This window comes from Passer domesticus, chromosome 9 (genome assembly GCF_036417665.1).
Source record: "Passer domesticus isolate bPasDom1 chromosome 9, bPasDom1.hap1, whole genome shotgun sequence".
In the NCBI taxonomy this organism is placed as follows: Eukaryota; Metazoa; Chordata; class Aves; order Passeriformes; family Passeridae; genus Passer; species Passer domesticus.
In genome coordinates this window covers 7952775-7975423 of record NC_087482.1, presented here as the reverse complement: position 1 = coordinate 7975423, position 22649 = coordinate 7952775, and the positions used below count along the sequence as shown (strand labels likewise).

Sequence of the window (22649 nt, the reverse complement as noted above, 5' to 3'; positions counted from 1 at the left end):
GTGGTGCCGGGCCGGGCCGCGTCCCAGTGAGCACCAACACCCAGCAGCTCGATGGATGCAGCACGGCTGGCACCAGGGAAATGAGTCAGTGTCCCTACAGCTGCCCGCTCTGCCTGCACGGCTGTCACGCAACAGCAATGTTCCAGAAGGAACAGGCATTTTTACATCCTCACGACCGTGTGATCTTTGGTCCTGGTGGTGGATCAGAGAGAAAAGCCAAATGTGACAGACTAAACTTGACTCTAAGAGAGGGATGCCTCAGCAGAGGGTCTGGGGACCTGTGGTGCCAGCCAGTGGCCCGGCACTCGGACACAGCAGGAAGACCCCAGACTATCACACTTCACCTGGGAGGGTAGAAAAGCTCAGGGGTTCTTTGTTCAAGGTCCTCCAGAGGCACCAGCTGAAGCTGCCACAGTTCCATCTTGATAAAAGTGTTTAAAAAGATCCAGAGGTCTGACACTCTGCTGTGGAGGACATTCCACAGGTCATATTTGCCCAATTTTCCAATTAAAAAAAAAAAAACACAAAAAAAAAACCAACCAAACAAAATTAAATAAAACAGCAATTTGAATTATGTAGCTTAATATATATACAATTGAATACACTTAAAATATTGACAGTATCATTTGCTGTAAATAACGAATAATTTCCTCCTGATAATAGCGTATAGGCAAAAATAACCTCGCGGGGTATGCGTGGGGTACGGAGTGCAGGGCTTTTGGACCCCCCGTCACCTCACGTACAAGCTTGTCAAGCCAACATTCCCCTTTTTATGCTGTATTTGGCCATTACCATCTCCTCCCATTTTCAATTCATCACACTTGTATCACTGCCCTCATCATCACCTTTACCACTCATGCTCCACACTTCTTTAAGTAAGTTGCACCACTCTTTGGGGATCTTCTTTGAGGAAGGCCTCTCCTCTTCCTCCATGTCCTGTAGTTCACCTTTTGGATTACACATGAGCACCAAGCTGCTACAGTATAAGCCAATACTGTGTTCTAACATTAAAGCAGTGAATCTCATATAATCAACATTTGCCTGGTGTCCAACCAAATTCTCCTCTCTTCCAACTACATTTAGTCATTGTTATCTCTTGCTTCTTCCTGTTCTGAACAGCTGCCGGAGAACGGTGGGGAGAGGGATAACCCCTCCTCTCCTTTTCTTGCTTGGCATTAGACCTTTAACTGTTTTATTATTTCCAAATATTAATTACTGTATCAGTATTGATTACTGTTTCCATTTTGTGAATCAATCATCATGAATCATACCTATTTACCACACACAGTTCTCATCTGTTGGGCATTTAGGAGCTTTTCACTTTGCTTTGCACCCAAGAAAAATATAGCCCCAAATGTGCACAAATAACTCCTTTAGCATGTCCTCCTTTTCAGCTGGTTTTTCCATTGTTCTCTGCTATCTTGTCCTCATCTTTCCACAATTCCTGTGTCTATTCAAGTCCAGCCTGGCACAGTGCACGCATATGCTTTAGTTCTGTAGTGATTTATGCCCAGCCATCCTGCCAACCACACCCATTTCAATGTTGCAACAACCTAACTCTGGGCTGCACTATGTGAATCACACTCTGCTGTGTGAGATGGCAGAGCACCAGAGCAGGCACTGAAGAAGGGGCATTCGGTACATTAGTGAAGTGAGTGCTGGAACCTGGGCTAGCTCTTACAACTCCGGCACTACGGCAGGAGTCGGGAACTGCCTCGCTATGGGCATTTACCAGAGGCAGAGCCTTTAGTGCCACTTGCTCTCCAGTGCCAGACACAAGCCACGACAGGAACGAAGCACAGGAGAAAGGAGGAGGCTCCCTGTCTTCAGGTTCTGCAAGGAACACCTTAGTCCAGGTGAAGAGAACAGGATGAGAAGCCCCTAGCTGTACTGCCCAAGGGGTTTTGTACACATACAAGTCATGGGGTGGATGCAAACAATGAACCAATAGGGAATCCTCAGGAGAGGAGTGAGGGGATTACATCAAGTGTCTGGGGCCAGTTGGGGTAGGAGGGTGGAGAGGATGGGTCACAAGGGCCAGTGGGGCTCCCAGGAGTAGGGGAATTCCAAAGGGGAGTTGCAGTCAGGGATTGCCCAAAGGTTGGGGAACCAAGGGGCTGGGTTGCCTTGACAGGCAGGGAAAGAGCTGGACCAAGGGGTGGGGAAGGGCACGAGGGACAGTTTGGAGGGAGGGTAAAACCCACAGGTGAACCAACTCAGGAAAAACATGGGGGCACAACAGAGCCCTTAAACAAGACTTAAAATGAAATCAATAAAATAAATTTGAACTGCAACAATCAAGAGCATCTTGAGGGACACAGTCAGACCAGCAATGTCAGCAGGCAAAAGAAAGGTTTTGCTGAGCAATGGCCCTTTGATGAAGCAAAACATTTACAGTCAGGGCAGTCCATTCATGCAGACGGGCGCACACTCTGGGGTTACAGCTGAGGCCATGAGGTCACAGCAGGGCTCTGGGGTCACAGCAGGCTGAGCTCTCAGCAGGCCCTGAGGTCACAGAGGTGCCAGAGGTGCCAGAGCCCCGTGGTTGCACAGCAGCACAAGGAGCCAGCAGTCAGTCCCTGAGCACAACTGTTGCGGCAGCAGCGGCGGTGGCAGCAGCGGTGCTGACGTTGGGACAGCGGTGTCGGGACAGCGGTGGCAGCAAGAGCTGCGGGACTGGCGGAGGACAAGGCACCATGGCCCTTGCTCTGCACCTCCTACTCCTGCTGCTCCTGGCCGTGGCCCTGCCTGCCAGGGCTGCCCAGGCTGCTCCGCTGCAAGCGCGGCGAGCAGGTGAGCCGGCAGCCTGGCTGCCCTTTCCCGGGACAGCACTCCCTGCTCCCTGGGAAGCGCTGGGGATGGTTTTGCCCCGGGCTTTAGGGAGGGTTTCCTCTGTGGGAGGGAGAGAGACCCCACGGGCCCTGGGCTACTCCAGCCACCCCTCCGGAGATGTTGCAAAGGGCCTGCAAAGAGGTTGGAGAGTGACCAGGAGCCAGCCCAGAGCTCCCCAGGCCCCTGTGCAGCTTTGGCCATGTCCATTCACATCTGGCTCCCACAGCCTTACCCAACACCCCTGCATTGCCCAGTTCCCTGTGGCAGAAGGGGATCCTAGCACACCATGGAAATGGTTCTGATCTCTGCTCCCTTCTAGACTGGAATAGTGACATGGGTTTTCAGGAAGTCCTGATGAAGGATGGTTTGAAGTTCTTTGAGGATGCTGGAGGCAAGTTTTCATTCTGTCTTTCCTGAGTGAATAATCAGGATTAATGCAACAAAAGCTCACTTACAAACCATTTCCCTTAACATAATCTTAAGGTTGAAAGAATCTGGAAACCTTGCCCTGCTCCCTTCTGGAGCCCTGAGGGCTCCCACAGGATCACTGTCATTGGGAGGAAGGAGCATTTAGCTTTCAATCTTCCTCCCGTGTGCAATGCCAGTGTGTCCTTCTGTGTGCTCTGTGCAGTCACAGAGAAGAGCAGAGAGGGAAGGGGCTGGGCCGGGCCCAGGGCTGTGCCCCGGGGCTGAGCCTTGTGGGCAGCCTGAGGATCTCCTGCAGTGCCACAGGAGCTCTTCTGTCCTGCCTTTCTTTGCAGCTGAACCTGCTGGTGAAGGCCCCACATCCAGGACTGAGGCTGTGGGAGATGCTGAGGGTAGGTCAAGGCCTTTCCCCTGGGAGAGCTGCCAGCTCAGAGCCCAAAGCTGGGCCAGGGAGGCATCGCTGCAGGTGCCAGCACAGAACCATGCACGTGTGTGCCCGCGCCCTGCACGATCCCCTCACCACTCCTGCGGCTCAGTGGTGCCCGTGCAGATCAGCAGAGATGGCAGAAGCTTCTGTGGCTGTTGAGTTACAGGTGTGTCTGCAGGGAGGAGATTCATACGTACATTGGTGGTTATTGCCAACAAGACCAGTCTGCATGGCAGGGGTGAGTAGTGTGTCCCTGCTGACCCCACAAGTTGAGCACTGGTTTTGTGGGATGCATTCCTGGGAAATGGAAATATTTTTCTCTAAGTTACTCCAACAGGGAAAGTCCAAGATACAACAGATAAGATGTCCCTGCAACCATCCAAACAGATGAGGAAAGAGCTGAAGGAACCCCTGCAGACAAGAGAAGGTGGGTGCATTTCCCTCATGCTTCCCCTGGGAGTCAGCAGCCGGGGGCTTTGGCTGCACTTCTGGACACGCCATGCCCGGCACAGCGGGAAGGGATCCATGGCAGCCTCGCTGCCCCGCTGCTGCTTTCACGCCCTGCAGGGCTGTTTCCCAGCCTGGCCTGGCTGCAGCTTCTGCCCAGCCTCTGCCGGAAGGCATTTGGCATCAGCTGACAGGCAGCCCAAACTGTAACACACCCTGAGATCCCCCACTATATCCAGCCCTGCAGATTAGGAAAAGGGTGGCTGTTTGGAGGTGGAAGTGCTCACATCATGCCACTGTAACCTGGCCATTTTCCTGCTCCATAAATTTCACAAATATTACCTCTGATGCCACTGCCCAAGTGGGGAACAGCTCCATCTGATGCAGCTGTCTCCCTTCCTTTGTCAAGAGATGGACATAGAGCTTCAGTGGAAGGTGGCAATTCCTGAAGGAAGCACTCCATCTTCAATGCGAGCCCCAGCTGCAGGAAGGAAGGCAATGCCAGACACGGGCACAGGCACAGCAGGTAATTGCTGTGCCGGGCTCAGGCCTGGCCGGGGCTGTGTGGCAGCAGCTCTTCCCCCAGGGCCTGCCCTTGCCCGGCCCGGCAGCAGCCAAAGCTGGAGGCGCCTCGGCTTCCAGGCCTCTGGAGCTGGTTCAGAGCCCCGGACGTTGGTGCAGCAACATCCCTGGCGCTGCAGCTGCTGCGGAGCTGGCCCTGAGTGCCCAGAGGCCCAAGGCACAGGAGCAGCCCCGAGCGGGAGCCCTGCCGCCAGCCCAGGGCCAGAGCCAGCCCTGGCACACAATGGAAACAGTTCTCATCTTGGTTTGCTTCCAGACTGGGATGCTGGGAAGGATTCTCCATTAGCCTGGCGCTCTGAAGTTGTGAAGCCCTCCGAGCATTCTTCAGGTATGTTCTCACTGTCCCACCAAGGCGTAATGTTTGACTGACTGGTCAGGACCACATGACAGAAGCTTCTGTGGCTGTTGTGTTACAGATATATCTGGAGCAATGACTGCACCAACTCCTACCTTGGATGCTGCACAAAAGCCCAGCTCCCATGGCAGGGGTGAGTAGTGTGTCCCTGCTGACCCCTCAGGCTGAGCCCTGCTTTTGTGGGGTCCATTGCTGGGAAATGGAACTACTTTCTCTTAAGGTCCTCTGACAGGAGAGACCAAAGACATGGCAGGCAAGAAATACCAGGACCCATTAGAAATCATGTGGCAAATGCTGAAGGAATGTCTGCAGAGAAGACAAGGTGGGTGCATTTCCCTCATCCTTCCCCTGGGACTCAGCAGCCAGGGGCTTTGGCTGCACATCTGGACACGCCGTGCCCGGCACAGCAGGAAGGGATCCATGGCAGCCTCGATGCCCCGCTGCTGCTTTCACACCCTGCAGGGCTGTTTGCCAGCCTGGCCTGGCTGCAGCTTCTGCCCAGCCTCTGCAGGAAGGCATTTGGCATCAGCTGACTGGCAGCCCCAGTTGCACCACAGTCCATGCCCTCCCTCAGATCCCCTGCAATTTCCTGGTGTCCAGGCAGATCAGATGTTGGGGCTGTTTGGGGAAGGAAGCAGCCTTGGGTTGTCCCAAAATCCTGGGTGTTTTCTGATCCTTATCCATTCCTTTCATAAGTGATGCCTCACCTTCCCCATTCCCAGTCAGGAATGTTTCCATCTTATCCAGCTGTCTCTTTTCCATTTTCCAGAAATGAACAGAGAACCTGTGCAGAAAGAAGCATTTCCCGGAGGAAGCAGTGGTTGCATGCCAGCCTCAGCTCCAGGAAGGGAGGCCATGCCAGGCACAGGCACAGGAGGTAATTGCTGTGCCTCTGGGCCTGAGTCCTGCTGAGGCTTGAGCTGCCCTCTCTGCTGCTTGGCAGTGCGGGCACAGCCTGGACTAAAGCGGCACAGCCCAGGGGAATTATCCCGAGCAGGCTCAAGGCCCTCGGGTCCTGAGCAGTCCTGCTGGGGTCCCTCCATGGGAGACATGTCCTGAAACCTGGCAGTGACTGCACGGGGTGCCCACGATGGGGAAAGGACAGAGGGGGAGAGCAAGGCTCCAGTGTGTCCTGAGAGGGCCTGGCTGTTTGCCCTTGGGATGTGGGAGCTGTCCCAGCAGAAGGAGGGCAGGAGGGAGTGTAGGAGGGAGGGACAGCTGTGGCACTGCCTGCTGCAGTTTTCCCCAGGGCTTTAGGGAGGGTATTCTGTGAGTTTGAGGGAGAGAGCCCCAGGGCCCTGGGCTACTCCAGCCACCCCTCCCAGGGGTGTTGCTGAGGGCAGGGAAAGAGTGTGGAGAGTGATCAGGAGCCAGCCCAGAGCTCCCCAGGCCCCTGTGCAGCTTTGGCCATGTCCATTCCCATCTGGGTCCCATAGCCTTACACGACCCCCTTGCAGTGCCCTTTTCCCTGTAGCATTCGGGCATCCCAGCATGCCACAGATATGGTTCTGATCTCTGCTCCCTTTTAGACTGGAATCGTGACATGGGTTTTCAGGAAGTCCTGATGAAGGATGGTTTGAAGTTCCTGGAGGATGCTGGAGGCAAGTTTTCATTCTGCCCTTCCTGAGTGAATAATCAGGATTAATGCAACAAAAGCTCGTTTATAAACCATTTCCCTTAACATTATGTAAAGGCTGAAGGATTCTGAGAATCTTTCCCTTCTCCCTTCTGGATCCCTGAGGGATCCCTCAGGATCGCTGTCAGTAGGACGAAGGAGCATTGATCTTTCAGTTTTCCTCCCGTGTGCAATGCCAGTGTGTCCTTCCGTGTGCTCTGTGCAGTCACAGAGAAGAGCAGAGAGGGAAGGGGCCGGGCCCAGAGCTGTGCCCCGGGGCTGAGCCTTGTGGGCAGCCTGAGGATCTCCTGCAGTGCCACAGGAGCTCTTCTGTCCTGCCTTTCTTTGCAGCTGAACCTGCCGGTGAAGGCCCCACATCCAGGACTGAGGCTCTGGGAGATGCTGAGGGTAGGTCAAGGCCTTTCCCCTGGGAGAGCTGCCAGCTCAGAGCCCAAAGCTGGGCCAGGGAGGCAGCGCTGCAGGTGCCAGCACAGAACCATGCACGTGTGTGCCCGCGCCCTGCACGATCCCCTCACCGCTCCTGCGGCTCAGTGGTGCCCGTGCAGATCAGCAGAGATGGCAGAAGCTTCTGTGGCTGTTGAGTTACAGGTGTGTCTGCAGGGAGGACTTCTCCAGCTCCAGGGCTGGATGCTTGGCCCCAACCCAGCTCCCATGGCAGGGGTGAGTAGTGTGTCCCTGCTGACCCCACAGGCTGAGCCCTGCTTTTGTGGGATCCATTCCTGGGAAATTGAACTACTTTCTCTTAAGGTCCTCCAAAAGGAAAGACCCAAGATACTGCAGCCAAAATGTCTCATGACTCAGATGAATTCCTGACACAAACACAGAAGAAAGCACCCGGAGGACAAGGTGGGTGCATTTCCCTCATGCTTCCCCTGGGACTCAGCAGCCGGGGGCTTTGGCTGCACATCTGGACACGCCGTGCCCAGCACAGCAGGAAGGGATCCATGGCAGCCTCGCTGCCCCGCTGCTGCTTTCACACCCTGCAGGGCTGTTTCCCAGCCTGGCCTGGCTGCAATTCCTCCCCAGCCTCTGCAGGATGGAATTTGGCATTAGCTGATAGGGTGCCCCAACTGTACTGTGAGCCTGAGATCCCCTGCCATTTCCCAGTCTCTGAGAAGATCAGGCAGTGCAGCTGTTTGCACAAGGGAGTGCACTGGCCCAGCCCCAATTACCTGGGCTTTTTCCTGATCTTTACCTATGACTTAGACAAGCATTGCCTCCTGAAGGTGCCACCTCGCAGTGGGGAATATTTCCATTTGATCCAGTTGTCCCTTTTTTCCTTTTTCAAGTGATGGACCAAAAGGCTGTTCAGGAGGAGGAGCACTCAGGGAGAAGCAGTGGCTCATTGGCAGCCCTAGCTGCAGGAAGGAAGGCGATTCCAGACACGGGCACAGGCACAGCAGATAATTGCTGTGCTGGGCTCAGCCCTGGCCGGGGCTGTGTGGCAGCAGCTCTTCTCCCAGGGCCTGCCCTTGCCCGGCCCGGCAGCAGCCAAAGCTGGAGGCGCCTCGGCTTCCAGGCCTCTGGAGCTGGTTCAGAGCCCCGGGGAAACGGGACTGGTGCAGCAACGTCCCTGGTGCTGCAGCTGCTGCAGAGCTGGCCCTGAGTGCCCAGAGGCCCAAGGCACAGGAGCAGCCCCGAGCGGGAGCCCTGCCGCCAGCCCAGGGCCAGAGCCAGCCCTGGCTCCCGACTGGGCAGGGGCTGCGCTGGGTCCTGAGAGGGCCAGAGCCTGTCCCCTGGGGCTGGGGGAGCTGTCACGGGACAGGGAGGGCCAGGGGTGGCAGTGGCTGCTCAGGGATGGCTTTGGCCCATGTCCCTGGCAGCAGCCACTGCCCAAGCAGCTGCGCTGCCCCCGGGCTCTCCTCCCGGCCTGCTGGGCTTTGTTGGCTGGCACAGCCTGTGCCAAGGGCCGGCAAGGTGCCTGCAGGCCCCAGCTCTGGGGGAAACAGAGGACGTCCTGCCCGTATCCACCGTGCTGCCAGCTCAGCAGTGCAGCACAGCACGGGCTCACACTCCCCATTGCTCGCACAGATGCAGCCGGCACCACAAGTCCAGTTCCGAATGCCCAGGATGGCCTCGGAAGGGGTTTCTGTCAGGGAACAGGCTGCTGGCTAGGGTTACTGGCAGGCATCCTTTGTTTGGAGCTCGTCTTCATGTTGTGCTGCTTTGGATTCGGGTATTCCTGGAACAAAAAACAGTGAGTGTTTTGTTGCTCTCCCCCTCAAACAGCTTCTTTTGAAAGTCTAACGTGGACAGGGAACATTCCCTTTGAGGCTGCAGTGGAGTTGTGGCCAGTCCATGATTGTCCAAATAACTCTGCTGAGGGTTCTGCTGCTGCCCAGTGCTTCCACTGGCCTCTCAATTGCTGGGCCTTGTCCTGGGGCCCCGCTGGGGCTGCAGCCAGTGCTGGCTCCCACTGAGGCTGCCTGGCCAAGAGCAGCCCCAGGGGCACGGGGCAGAGGCAGAGGGAGGTGGGGAGGAGAAAGAGCAGGGCCGAGGTTGCCCTTGAAAGGCAGAGGCGCTCTGGGGCCCGCTCCTGGCCAGGGACCCTGCCCAGAGCCGTGCCCTGCTGGCCGGGGCCTTGAGGGGCAGCTGTCCAGCTGGGCCCAGCTGTGCCAGCAGCTCCAGCCGTGCTGGGGAGCCTTGCCAGCTGCCAGTGTGCCACTGGCAGCTGGGGCCTCAGCCACCTCCTCTCTGCACAGGTACACCTCGGGACAGAAGTTGGAAGACGGTGTCTGCACCTCACAGCCAGACAGCGTGTGCAGCTCCTCCAGCAGCAGTAAGGGCCTGGACAGCTCTCTCAAGTCTTCTGTGAAGAGGACCCCAGAACAACCGTCTACGACGAAGCCTCCTCTTACACTGTAGATCCCACTGCCACCTGCTCTCCCCATGGGCCTCCCCAAGCTGCCTTCATCCCTTTTTTTATCTTTGTCTGTCCCATCCCAGCCAACTCGAGTACCTCCAGGGACCCCAGGAGCAGCCCAGCACCCTCCAGCCCTTCCTGAGACCAACACATCCCTCCCTCTGCCCCTGAGCCCCCTGGCCTTTCCCTCTAGGAATCACTGAAGGTGACACCCCCCCCCACCCCACCCCCCCCAACCCCCCACTTGCAGGGTAGGCAATGACCTATTCTTCTGTTTAAATAAAGAGAAGGATCTTTGTTCTGGTTGGAAAGCAAAACCAGTGAGAGACTCCAAGTCAGAAATACAATTTATTAGAAAAAGGGAAAAAAATCAAAACACATGCAATAATACAAAAGAAAAACCACTGACAGGCTCAGAATACAGCCTGCTGACACCCTGCTAGTTAGGGTGGTGGTAGCAGTCCAGATGAAATGGACTTGTGGAAGTGGTGATCCTGTAGAAACAATCTGGTAGCTCTCATCCTCTGGAAAAGCAGTGGGTAAGGGCGGCGGTTCCTCTGGGAATCCAGTGGAAAGACTGCTTGTTGTGTCCCAAAACCCAGATTATATCCAGCTGGGGATGCTTAGCTCCTCCCCCATGGGCAGAGCATCTCACAGTGGGCTGATATCATTCTGCCTCATGCTGTGGGTCCTTGATTAGCCATGAAACAGAAATGGCTCTGGGAGGGAGTTATCTCTGAGTCATGTGGCAAGACATTGATGGGCCCATTAACAGGAGATAAGGAAGAAACAATGCCCCTCCTGGTTTCAGCAGCTCTTGAGGATGGCATTAGAATACATCTTTACACTGCAACCCAGGACAAACGGTCACCCCAGTGTCCAGGTGGCAGCAGCAGCAAAGCCCACCCAGCACCAGCACTGACTGAGCTCCATGCCCAGGAGGAGCCGTGGATGCCTACGGTGTGGGCAGGCAGAAGCCAGGCAGGGGCTGCTGTTGAAATGGAGGTTTTGGGGGGTTCAATTAAGTTAGCAATATATGGACTAAGCATTTAAATTTTAAATTGTAGAATTATGTGTTGAATTTTAACCTTTTACTTAAGAAACCTCTGCCATGGTACAAAGGGCATAGAAAAATGCAAATTTCTGAAGCTTCTTGCTATGTAGGACAATACCAGTGTCATAAATAGGGCAGGAGATCTTTCTCCTTTTTAATGCCTTTATTAAAAACATTCAGCTCAGGTTGGGGAGAAAGGACAGGTCGCCCGCACCCCCGCTGCTCCCAGGAGTGGCACGGAGGAGGAGGATGCTGCAGCTGTGTCCGCTGGTATGCAGGCAGAGCTGGGGCTTCCGTCCTCGAGGGAGTAGTGGGAATTCCGCTTCTTTGGTCTAACATTCCAGGTCCTCTTCCTAGCTGACATCCTTTCAGGTTAGGGTGAGGAGTAAAAAGGACCTTAGCACATACTGGATTAAGTTCCTCACCTTTAGACCTTACTTAGGTTTCTTAATTTTATGTCGGCTCAATGTTTTTAGGGGTTTTTTCCTGGAAAATTGCAAAATTTGGTGAAATGCATTCTCATCTGCATACTAGCTCTGATGTCACCTCCCCCTGCTACCTGCAGGCTCCGGGGAAGCAGCAGGGGGACAACTGCGCTTGATTTCTAACCATTAACAGGTAATTGAAGAAAAACTATTAACAAGAGGTGATTGCAACATGAAGCTATCAACAACAAATAGTCAACATTTCAACTCTCAGCAACTGGCCCAACCGGTTTAACTTTGCAGCCTTAAAAAAAATGGATAATTTGTGGGGAAGAACACACCAGGTGTGGAGATACAAGGCTTGACTCCATTTCAGAAGGCTGATTTATTATATATTCTATTAAAATAGTACATTAAAACTATACTAAAAGAACAGAGAGGAAAAAATGACCAGAAGGCTACAAAGAAGAAGAACAGAATAGAATGCATAACAAAAATCTTGTGACTGCTCACAGGCTCAACACAGTTGGCTGTGATTGGTCATCAAGTGAAAACAATCCACATGGACCAATGGAAGATGCATCTGTTGCATTCCACAGCAGCAGATCGTTATTGTTTACATTTCTTTCCTGAGGCCCTCAGCTCCTCAGGAGGGGAAAAATCCTAGGAAAGGATTTTTAATAAAATATCATAGCTACAGATAACTTTTTTACTCATAACACCAGGAGAAGACCAGGGAATGCAGGTAGCCTAGACTAAGGAGCTCCTCTGTCTCCAAGCTGATCCAACCAACAGACGTACTCAGATAAGCACCAGGGGACCACAGTGCACGCACAAAGGAGAAAAGTTCAAAAGTTCAGTCATGAGCAAGACCACAGCCTTCGGCCTCAGAGACCACCAAAGACCCCAGTGTGACCACCACAGGAAACAACGCGTGCCCAGAAGGGCGTGGATCTAATCGCCATGTGAGGGGAGGACAGGCGGGGCCAGGGGTTGAATGTGCATGAAGAGATTGTGTAATGCATTGCATATGGAACATGTTTGTGAACAAAGATGTGGCTTGGACCAGGGCTCGGGGCACAAGTTTTCACGAGAGCCATCTCGCCTGGCCAGGCCCTGACACGCATACCCACATCATAACTACATCAGGTTGTGGAGTGTCACTATAGGACATGAAATAAAACAACACAGACACGCATCTCTCCAAGGTAAAAAAGAGGGCAGTTGAATTTCTGACTCCAACATTTACAGATTTCCAAAAGTGACAGTGGATTGGAGGGTGAAAGTGCCACCTCTCCAATGACACTGGACAAACCAACAGTCCATCAAATTTCTCCTCCTGCAGAAAAGAATGCATAACAATAAGTTATTTGCATAAAATGTGTGAGAAAGTTTGCTACAAGAATGGAAACATCAGAAGGCTGAGAAGAACTTGTCCTAGGGTGAGGTTATGATGCTTGCATCCCCAGTCGTGTGTTCTGTTAATGCTGGATATTACGTACTGTGCCTTCACGACTGGCCCTGAAGAGCAAGGTTTGTTTTGGTTTGTTATCAGCCTGCTCCCCCACGGCTGGCAGGACAGACAGACGGCGCAGTACATAGTGCAGCTTTTGCTTTTTGCTTTGCTTTCTGTTGCTTGCTTTGCTCTTGCTTCTGCTGTGCTCCCGCTTTGCTTTTGCTTTTTGGCTTCTGCTTGTTAGTCAGTTTAGCTAAGCAGTCCAGATTTTTCCCTGGACTGTTTTTCCTTTCCCTTTTTGGAACCACTCACACCTGCTCCAGACTGGGACCTGGGAAACATTGAGAGTTTGCATCCTGTGGCTGCAGCAGCTATCCCCAGCGCCGGAGGGAGCGACAGCAGAGCCACCACTGCCAGGAAAGACTTTCTGAATTTGTCATCCTTTTCAGATGGGTGAAAGCATTGTCATCTGGTATTGTTCATTTTGTGTGCTGGGGGTGTTTTGCCTGTCAAATAAACAGGTTCTTTCCACTTCTCTCCAAGGAATCCTTCCCGACCTGCTGGGGGGAAGGGGCCATGTGGGGTTGCTTTCTGGGGGGGCCTCTTTGGAGGTTTTCTCCCAGATTTACCCTAATCCAGGACAGAACATTAAAAACCAGGGTGACAGTGGAGTCTATTTATTCTGCAGATCGCTTCACTGTGAGCAGCGGTGGGGCCCCGAGGGGATGGGGCAGCCCATGCTGAGCGTCCCTGGGCTGAGGGACATTTCCTTCCGTGGGATCATCTGGGCCCAGACCTCCTCCAGTGCCATGGCCAGGAAAAGAGGGAAGCCATCAAGAGTATCTCCAGGGACACAGCCTGACCTGCAATGTCAGCAGGCAAAACAAAGCTCCTCCCTAATTAACACACACTGGATAGGACCTAATTGATGGGCCATCACCAATGCAGGGTGCTGCACAGGGTCTGCTGCTCTCAGCCAGGGCCAGAAGGAAGGGAAGGGAAGGGAAGGGAAGGGAAGGGAAGGGAAGGGAAGGGAAGGGAAGGGAAGGGAAGGGAAGGGAAGGGAAGGGAAGGGAAGGGAAGGGAAGGGAAGGGAAGGGAAGGGAAGGGAAGGGAAGGGAAGGGAAGGGAAGGGAAGGGAAGGGAAGGGAAGGGAAGGGAAGGGAAGGGAAGGGAAGGGAAGGGAAGGGAAGGGAAGGGAAGGGCTGTGTAGCCTCAGGGTTCTACAGGGCTGGTGAGCAGCCCCAGAGACACAACAACCCAGGTCCAACCAGGCTTGTTTTCCAGGTCAAAACACTCGGCGTAGCTGGCCTGGACTTCCCTGTAGGGCACGTGGGGGCTTTGGAGTCCCCCTAAGGTGCACGAGGGAGTGGGGTCCCTTGTGACACACCCAGGAATATTTTAGGTTTCCTCTGAGGCATGGAGGGCACTGGGGTCCACTTCAAATCATGCAAGGGATTTGGAATCCTGTGTGAGGCATGCAGAGGGTTTGGGATCTCTCCCAAGGTGTGCAGGTTGCTGGGATCTCTCCTGAGGCACATGTCACGGTTCTGAGGTCTCATTTCACATGTAGAAAGGGCTGTGGACTCTCGTAAGCGTGCAGGTGCTTTGTGTCCCTCCTGCTGCACGCAGTGGGGCTGGAGTGTCTGCTGAGGCACGCAGGGGACGGGGAGCTCCGGCAGTCCCTCCCGGGCCCGTGCGGCTCGGGGCTGCCGCGGCCCAGGGCCAGCCGCCGTGCCGGGATGGCGGTGGCGAGGCGCCAAGGCGGAGCTGCCCCGCCGGGTCACGCTGCACCGGCACGGCACAGGCAGTGCTGAGCGCCGGGCAGGCGGCACCGCCAGCCCAGGGGCCACAGCCCCGGCCCTGCCTCTTTTGGGGCCGGGCACAGACAGCCCTGCGGGCCGGGCACCGCTCAGCGCCCGAGGGGACGGAACAGATGCCAGAGGAGCCCCAGGAGCCCTGGACAGGGCCCTGGCGTTGCCCGCCCAGCTCCCCCGGGCCTGTGGCCATCCCGGGCAGCAGGGGCTCGCTCTGGGCCATGCTCTCCCCGGACAGCGGGGCTACGGGCCAGCACCCGGCTCCTGCCACTGCCCTGAGAATGCTGAGGGGATTTCGGGGCAGAAATGAACTTGACAGGGACAAAATTCATAGGAGACTTGTTTTGGCCTTTTACAAGGTTAACTGAGAAACAACTTAAAATCCCCGGCTAAATCGTCTGCTTTAACGCGTGGGGATTCCTTCAAGACCCTTCCTAACTCCCGTGGTGCCGGGCCGGGCCGCGTCCCAGCGAGCACCAACACCCAGCAGCTCGATGTATGCAGCACGGCTGGGTCCAGGGAAACGAGTCAGTATCCCTACAGCTGCCCGCTCTGCCTGCACGGCTGTCACACAACAGCAATGTTCCAGAAGGAACAGGCATTTTTACATCCTCACGACCGTGTGATCTTTGGTCCTGGTGGTGGATCAGAGAGAAAAGCCAAATGTGACAGACTAAACTTGACTGTAGGAGAGGGATGCCTCAGCAGAGGGTCTGGGGACCTGTGGTGCCAGCCAGTAGCCTGGCACTCGGACACAGCAGGAAGACCCCAGACTATCACACTTCACCTGGGAAGGTAGAAAAGCTCAAGGGTTCTTTGTTCAAGGTCCTCCAGAGGCACCAGCTGAAGCTGCCACAGTTCCACCTTGATAAAATTGTTTAAAAAGATTCAGAGGTCTGACACTCTGCTGTGGAGGACATTCCACATGTTATATTTGCCAAATTTTCCAATCAAAAAAACCAAAAAAACAAACCCAAACAAAATTAAATAAAACAGCAATTTTAATTATGTAACTTAATATATATACAATTGAATAAACTCGAAACACTGACTATATAATTTGGTTTAAATTACGAATAATTTGGTCCTGATAATAGCGTATAGGCAAAACTAACCATGCGGGGTATGCATGGGGTACGGAGTGCAGGGCTTTTGGACCCCCATCACCTCACGGACTAGCTTGTGAAGACAAAATTCCCCTTTTTATGCTGTATGTCATTACCATCTCCTCCCATTTTCGATTCGTCACACTTGTATCACCGCCCTCATCATCACCTTTACCACGCATGCTCCATACTTCTTTAAGTAAGTTGTACCACTCTTTGGGGATCTTCTTTGAGGAAGGCCTCTCCTCTTCCTCCATGTCCTGTAGTTCATCTTTTGGATTACACATGCACACCAAGCTGGTACTGTATAAACCAATATTGAGTTCTAACATTAAAGCAGTGAATCTCATATAATCAACATTTGCCTGGTGTCCAACCAAATTCTCCTCTCTTCCAACTAAATTCAGTCATTGTTATCTCTTGCTTCTTCCTGTTCTGAACAGCTGCAGGAGAACGGTGGGGAGAGGGATAACCCCTCCTCTCCCTTTCTTGCTTGGCATTACACCTTTAACTGTTTTATTATTTCCAAATATTAATTACTGTATCAGTATTGATTACTCTTTCAATTTTGTCAGCATGAATCATACCTATTTACCACACACAGTTCTCATCTGTTGGGCATTTAGGAGCTTTTCATTTTGCTTTGCACCCAAGAAAAATATAGCCCCAAATGTGCACAAATAACTCCTTTAGCATGTCCTCCTTTTCAGCTGGCTTTTCCATTGTTCTCTGCTATCTTGTCCTCATCTTTCCACAATTCCTGTGTCTATTCAAGTCCAGCCTGGCACAGTGCACACATTTGCTTTAGTTCTGTAGTGATTTATGCCCAGCCATCCTGCCAACCACACCCATTTCAATGTTGCAACAACCTAACTCTGGGCTGCACTATGTGAATCACACTCTGCTGTGTGAGCTGGCAGAGCACCAGAGCAGGCACTGAAGAAGGGGCATTCGGTACATTAGTGAAGTGAGTGCTGGAACCTGGGCTAGCTCTTACAACTCCGGCACTACGGCAGGAGTCGGGAACTGCCTCGCTATGGGGATTTACCAGAGGCAGAGCCTTTAGTGCCACTTGCTCTCCAGTGCCAGACACAAGCCACGACAGGAACGAAGCACAGGAGAAAGGAGGAGGCTCCCTGTCTTCAGGTTCTGCAAGGAACACCTTAGTCCAGGTGAAGAGAACAGGATGAGAAGCCCCTAGCTGTACTGCCCAAGGGGTTTTGTACACATACAAGTCATGGGGTGGATGCAAACAATGAACCAATAGGGAATCCTCAGGAGAGGAGTGAGGGGATTACATCAAGTGTCTGGGGCCAGTTGGGGTAGGAGGGTGGAGAGGATGGGTCACAAGGGCCAGTGGGGCTCCCAGGAGTAGGGGAATGCCAAAGGGGAGTTGCAGTCAGGGATTGGCCCAAAGGTTGGGGAACCAAGGGGCTGGGTTGCCTTGACAGGCAGGGAAAGAGCTGGAACAAGGGGTGGGGAAGGACACGAGGGACAGTTTGGAGGGAGGGTAAAACCCACAGGTAAACCAACTCAGGAAAAAAATGGGGGCACAACAGAGCCCTTAAACAAGACTTAAAATGAAATCAATAAAATAAATTTGAACTGCAACAATCAAGAGCATCTTGAGGGACACAGCCTGACCAGCAATGTCAGCAGGCAAAAGAAAGGTTTTGCTGAGCAATGGCCCTTTGATGAAGCAAAACATTTACAGTCAGGGCAGTCCATTCATGCAGACGGGCGCACACTCTGGGGGTACAGCTAAGGCCATGAGGTCACAGCAGGGCTCTGGGGTCACAGCAGGCTGAGCTCTCAGCAGGCCCTGAGGTCACAGAGGTGCCAGAGGTGCCAGAGCCCCGTGGTTGCACAGCAGCACAAGGAGCCAGCAGTCAGTCCCTGAGCACAACTGTTGCGGCAGCAGCGGCGGTGGCAGCAGCGGTGCTGACGTTGGGACAGCGGTGTCGGGACAGCGGTGGCAGCAAGAGCTGCGGGACTGGTGGAGGACAAGGCACCATGGCCCTTGCTCTGCACCTCCTACTCCTGCTGCTCCTGGCCGTGGCCCTGCCTGCCAGGGCTGCCCAGGCTGCTCCGCTGCAAGCGCGGCGAGCAGGTGAGCCGGCAGCCTGGCTGCCCTTTCCCGGGACAGCACTCCCTGCTCCCTGGGAAGCGCTGGGGATGGTTTTGCCCCGGGCTTTAGGGAGGGTTTCCTCTGTGGGAGGGAGAGAGACCCCACGGGCCCTGGGCTACTCCAGCCACCCCTCCAGAGATGTTGCAAAGGGCCTGCAAAGAGGTTGGAGAGTGACCAGGAGCCAGCCCAGAGCTCCCCAGGCCCCTGTGCAGCTTTGGCCATGTCCATTCACATCTGGCTCCCACAGCCTTACCCAACACCCCTGCATTGCCCAGTTCCCTGTGGCAGAAGGGGATCCTAGCACACCATGGAAATGGTTCTGATCTCTGCTCCCTTCTAGACTGGAATAGTGACATGGGTTTTCAGGAAGTCCTGATGAAGGATGGTTTGAAGTTCTTTGAGGATGCTGGAGGCAAGTTTTCATTCTGTCTTTCCTGAGTGAATAATCAGGATTAATGCAACAAAAGCTCACTTACAAACCATTTCCCTTAACATAATCTTAAGGTTGAAAGAATCTGGAAACCTTGCCCTGCTCCCTTCTGGAGCCCTGAGGGCTCCCACAGGATCACTGTAATTGGGAGGAAGGAGCATTTAGCTTTCAATCTTCCTCCCGTGTGCAATGCCAGTGTGTCCTTCCGTGTGCTCTGTGCAGCCACAGAGAAGAGCAGAGAGGGAAGGGGCCGGGCCCAGGGCTGTGCCCCAGGGCTGAGCCTTGTGGGCAGCCTGAGGATCTCCTGCAGTGCCACAGGAGCTCTTCTGTCCTGCCTTTCTTTGCAGCTGAACCTGCTGGTGAAGGCCCCACATCCAGGACTGAGGCTCTGGGAGATGCTGAGGGTAGGTCAAGGCCTTTCCCCTGGGAGAGCTGCCAGCTCAGAGCCCAAAGCTGGGCCAGGGAGGCATCGCTGCAGGTGCCAGCACAGAACCATGCACGTGTGTGCCCTCGCCCTGCACGATCCCCTCACCGCTCCTGCGGCTCAGCGGTGCCGGTGCAGATCAGCAGAGATGGCAGAAGCTTCTGTGGCTGTTGAGTTACAGGTGTGTCTGCAGGGAGGAGATTCATACGTACATTGGTGGTTATTGCCAACAAGACCAGTCTGCATGGCAGGGGTGAGTAGTGTGTCCCTGCTGACCCCACAAATTGAGCACTGGTTTTGTGGGATGCATTCCTGGGAAATGGAAATATTTTTCTCTAAGTTACTCCAACAGGGAAAGTCCAAGATACAACAGATAAGATGTCCCTGCAACCATCCAAACAGATGAGGAAAGAGCTGAAGCAACCCCTGCAGACAAGAGAAGGTGGGTGCATTTCCCTCATGCTTCCCCTGGGAGTCAGCAGCCGGGGGCTTTGGCTGCACATCTGGACACGCCATGCCCGGCACAGCGGGAAGGGATCCATGGCAGCCTCACTGCCCCGCTGCTGCTTTCACGCCCTGCAGGGCTGTTTCCCAGCCTGGCCTGGCTGCAGCTTCTGCCCAGCCTCTGCCGGAAGGCATTTGGCATCAGCTGACAGACAGCCCAAACTGTAACACACCCTGAGATCCCCCACTATATCCAGCCCTGCAGATTAGGAAAAGGGTGGCTGTTTGGAGGTGGAAGTGCTCTCATCATGCCACTGGAATCTGGCCATTTTCCTGCTCCATAAATTTCACAAATATTACCTCTGATGCCACTGCCCAAGTGGGGAACAGCTCCATCTGATGCAGCTGTCTCCCTTCCTTTGTCAAGAGATGGACATAGAGCTTCAGTGGAAGGTGGCAATTCCTGAAGGAAGCACTCCATCTTCGGTGCGAGCCCCAGCTGCAGGAAGGAAGGCAAAGCCAGACACGGGCACAGGCACAGCAGGTAATTGCTGTGCCGGGCTCAGCCCTGGCCGGGGCTGTGTGGCAGCAGCTCTTCCCCCAGGGCCTGCCCTTGCCCGGCCCGGCAGCAGCCAAAGCTGGAGGCGCCTCGGCTTCCAGGCCTCTGGAGCTGGTTCAGAGCCCCGGGGAAACGGGACTGGTGCAGCAACGTCCCTGGCGCTGCAGCTGCTGCGGAGCTGGCCCTGAGTGCCCAGAGGCCCAAGGCACAGGATCAGCCCCGAGCGGGAGCCCTGCCGCCAGCCCAGGGCCAGAGCCAGCCCTGGCACACAATGGAAACAGTTCTCATCTTGGTTTGCTTCCGGACTGGGATGCTGGGAAGGATTCTCCATTAGCCTGGCGCTCTGAGGTTGTGAAGCCCTCCGAGCATTCTGCAGGTGTGTTCTCACTGTCCCACCAAGGTGTAATGTTTGACTGACTGGTAAGAACCAGGTGACAGAAGCTTCTGTGGCTGTTGTTTTACAGCCGTGTCTGCAGGGACAACTCCACCAACTCCTACCTTGGATGCTGCACAAAAGTCCAGCTCCCATGGCAGGGGTGAGTAGTGTGTCCCTGCTGACCCCACAGGCTGAGACCTGATTTTGTGGGATCCATTCCTGGGAAATGGAACTACTTTCTCTTAAGGTCCTCCACCAGAAGAGACCAAAGACATGGCAGACAAGAAATTCCTGGACCCATTAGAAATCATGTGGCAAATGCTGAAGGAACGTCTGCAGAGAAGACAAGGTGGGTGCATTTCCCTCATGCTGCTCCTGGGTCTCAGCAGCCAGGGGCTTTGGCTGCACATCTGGACACGCCGTGCCCGGCACAGCAGGAAGGCATCCATGGCAGCCTCGATGCCCCGCTGCTGCTTTCACGCCCTGCAGGGCTGTTTGCCAGCCTGGCCTGGCTGCAGCTTCTGCCCAGCCTCTGCAGGAAGGCATTTGGCATCAGCTGACTGGCAGCCCCAGTTGCACCACAGTCCATGCCCTCCCTCAGATCCCCTGCATTTTCCTGGTGTCCAGGCAGATCAGATGTTGGGGCTGTTTGTGGAAGGAAGCAGCCTTGGGTTGTCCCAAAATCCTGGGTGTTTTCTGATCCTTATCCATTCCTTTCACAATTGATGCCTCCTGAAATTGTCACCTTCCCCATTCCCAGTCAGGAATGTTTCCATCTGATCCATCTGTCTCTTTTGCATTCTCCAGAAATCAAAGGAGAGCCTGCGGAGAAAGAAGCATTTCCCGGAGGAAGCAGGGGCTCCATGGCAGCCTCTGCTACAGGAAGGGAGGCCATGCCAGGCACAGGCACAGGAGGTAATTGCTGTGCCTCTGGGCCTGAGCCCTGCTGAGGCTTGAGCTGCCCTCTCTGCTGCTTGGCAGTGCGGGCACAGCCTGGACTAGAGCGGCACAGCCCAGGGGAATTATCCCGAGCAGGCTCAGGGCACTCGGGTACTGAGCAGTCCTGCTGGGGTCCCTCCATGGGAGACATGTCCTGAAACCTGGCAGCGACTGCACGGGGTGCCCACGGTGGGGAAAGGACAGAGGAGGAGAGGAAGGCTCCAGTGTGTCCTGAGAGGGCCTGGCTGATTGCCCTTGCAATCTGGGGGGTTTCCCCACAGAAGGAGGGCAGGAGGGACAGAAGGAGGTAGGGAGGCATAACTGTGGCACTGCCTGCTGCAGTTTGCCTCAGGGATTTAGGGAGGATTTCCTCTGTGTCTGAGGGAGAGAGCCCCAGGGCCTTGTGCTGCTCCAGCCACCCCTTCCTGGGATGTTGCTGAGGGCAGGGAAAGAGTGTGGAGAGGGACCAGGAGCCAGCCCAGATCTCCCCAGGCCCCTGAGCACCTTTGGCCATGTCTATTCACATCTGGCTCCCACGGCCTTAGCCAACCCCCTGGCAGTGCCCAGTTCCCTGTGGCAGAAGGGGATCCCAGCACACCCTGGAAAGTGTTCTCATCTGTGCTCCGTTCTAGATGAGGCTGGGAAGGCTTCTCCATCAGCTTGGATGAATAAAGTTTTGAAGCCCTTGGAGCCTCCTGCAGGTATGTTCTCAGTGTGCCACCAAGGAAGAATTGTAGACAAGCGGGCAGGCACCAGGTGACGGAAGCTTCTGTGGCTGTTGTGTTACAGATGTGTCTACAGGGAGGACTTCTCCAGCTTCTCCAGCTCCTACCTTGGATGCTATACGCAAGCCCAGCTCCCATCACAGTGGTGAGTAGTGTGTCCCTGCTGACCTCAAAGGCTGAGCCTTGCTTTTGTAGGATCCATTGCTGGGAAATGGAAACATTTTTGTCTAAGTTACTCTAACAGGGAAAATCCAAGATACAACAGATAAGATGTCCCTGCAACCATCCAAACAGATGAGGAAAGAGCTGAAGGAACCCCTGCAGACAAGAGAAGGTGGGTGCATTTCCCTCATGCTTCCCCTGGGACTCAGCAGCCGGGGGCTTTGGCTGCACATCTGGACACGCCATGCCCGGCACAGCAGGAAGGGATCCATGGCAGCCTCGCTGCCCCGCTGCTGCTTTCACGCCCTGCAGGGCTGTTTCCCAGCCTGGCCTGGCTGCAGCTTCTGCCCAGCCTCTGCCGGAAGGCATTTGGCATCAGCTGACAGGCCATGCCCAAACTGTAACACACCCTGAGATCCCCCACTATATCCAGCCCTGCAGATTAGGAAAAGGGTGGCTGTTTGGAGGTGGAAGTGCTCTCATCATGCCACTGTAACCTGGCCATTTTCCTGCTCCATAAATTTCACAAATATTACCTCTTATGCCACCGCCCAAGTGGGGAACAGCTCCATCTGATGCAGCTGTCTCCCTTCTTTTGTCAAGAGATGGACATAGTGCTTCAGTGGAAGGTGGCATTTCTTGAAGGAAGCACTCCATCTTCGGTGCGAGCCCCTGCTGCAGGAAGGAAGGCAAAGCCAGACACGGGCACAGGCACAGCAGGTAATTGCTGTGCCGGGCTCAGGCCTGGCCGGGGCTGTGTGGCAGCAACTCTTCCCCCAGGGCCTGCCCTTGCCCGGCCCGGCAGCAGCCAAAGCTGGAGGCGCCTCGGCTTCCAGGCCTCTGGAGCTGGTTCAGAGCCCCGGGGAAACGGGACTGGTGCAGCAACGTCCCTGGCGCTGCAGCTGCTGCGGAGCTGGCCCTGAGTGCCCAGAGGCCCAAGGCACAGGAGCAGCCCCGAGCGGGAGCCCTGCCGCCAGCCCAGGGCCAGAGCCAGCCCTGGCATACAATGGAAACAGTTCTCATCTTGGTTTGCTTC

General features: G+C 54.7%; 3 long non-coding RNA genes across 3 annotated transcripts; all 3 read left to right on the top strand.

Moving 5' to 3' along the window:
• Positions 1 to 4924: 4924 nt before the first annotated feature.
• LOC135307108 (uncharacterized) lies at positions 4925 to 5940 on the top strand. The gene is made up of 4 exons (XR_010367840.1): positions 4925 to 5042; positions 5131 to 5202; positions 5290 to 5391; positions 5839 to 5940. It is a non-coding gene; the product is annotated as an uncharacterized LOC135307108 (long non-coding RNA).
• A 1085-nt stretch (positions 5941 to 7025) lies between these two features.
• Positions 7026 to 8110, top strand: LOC135307406 (uncharacterized). The gene is made up of 4 exons (XR_010368126.1): positions 7026 to 7092; positions 7294 to 7365; positions 7453 to 7551; positions 7995 to 8110. It is a non-coding gene; the product is annotated as an uncharacterized LOC135307406 (long non-coding RNA).
• A 10481-nt stretch (positions 8111 to 18591) lies between these two features.
• Positions 18592 to 19393, top strand: LOC135307540 (uncharacterized). The gene is made up of 3 exons (XR_010368276.1): positions 18592 to 18661; positions 18749 to 18850; positions 19280 to 19393. It is a non-coding gene; the product is annotated as an uncharacterized LOC135307540 (long non-coding RNA).
• The last annotated feature ends 3256 nt before the right edge of the window (positions 19394 to 22649 follow it).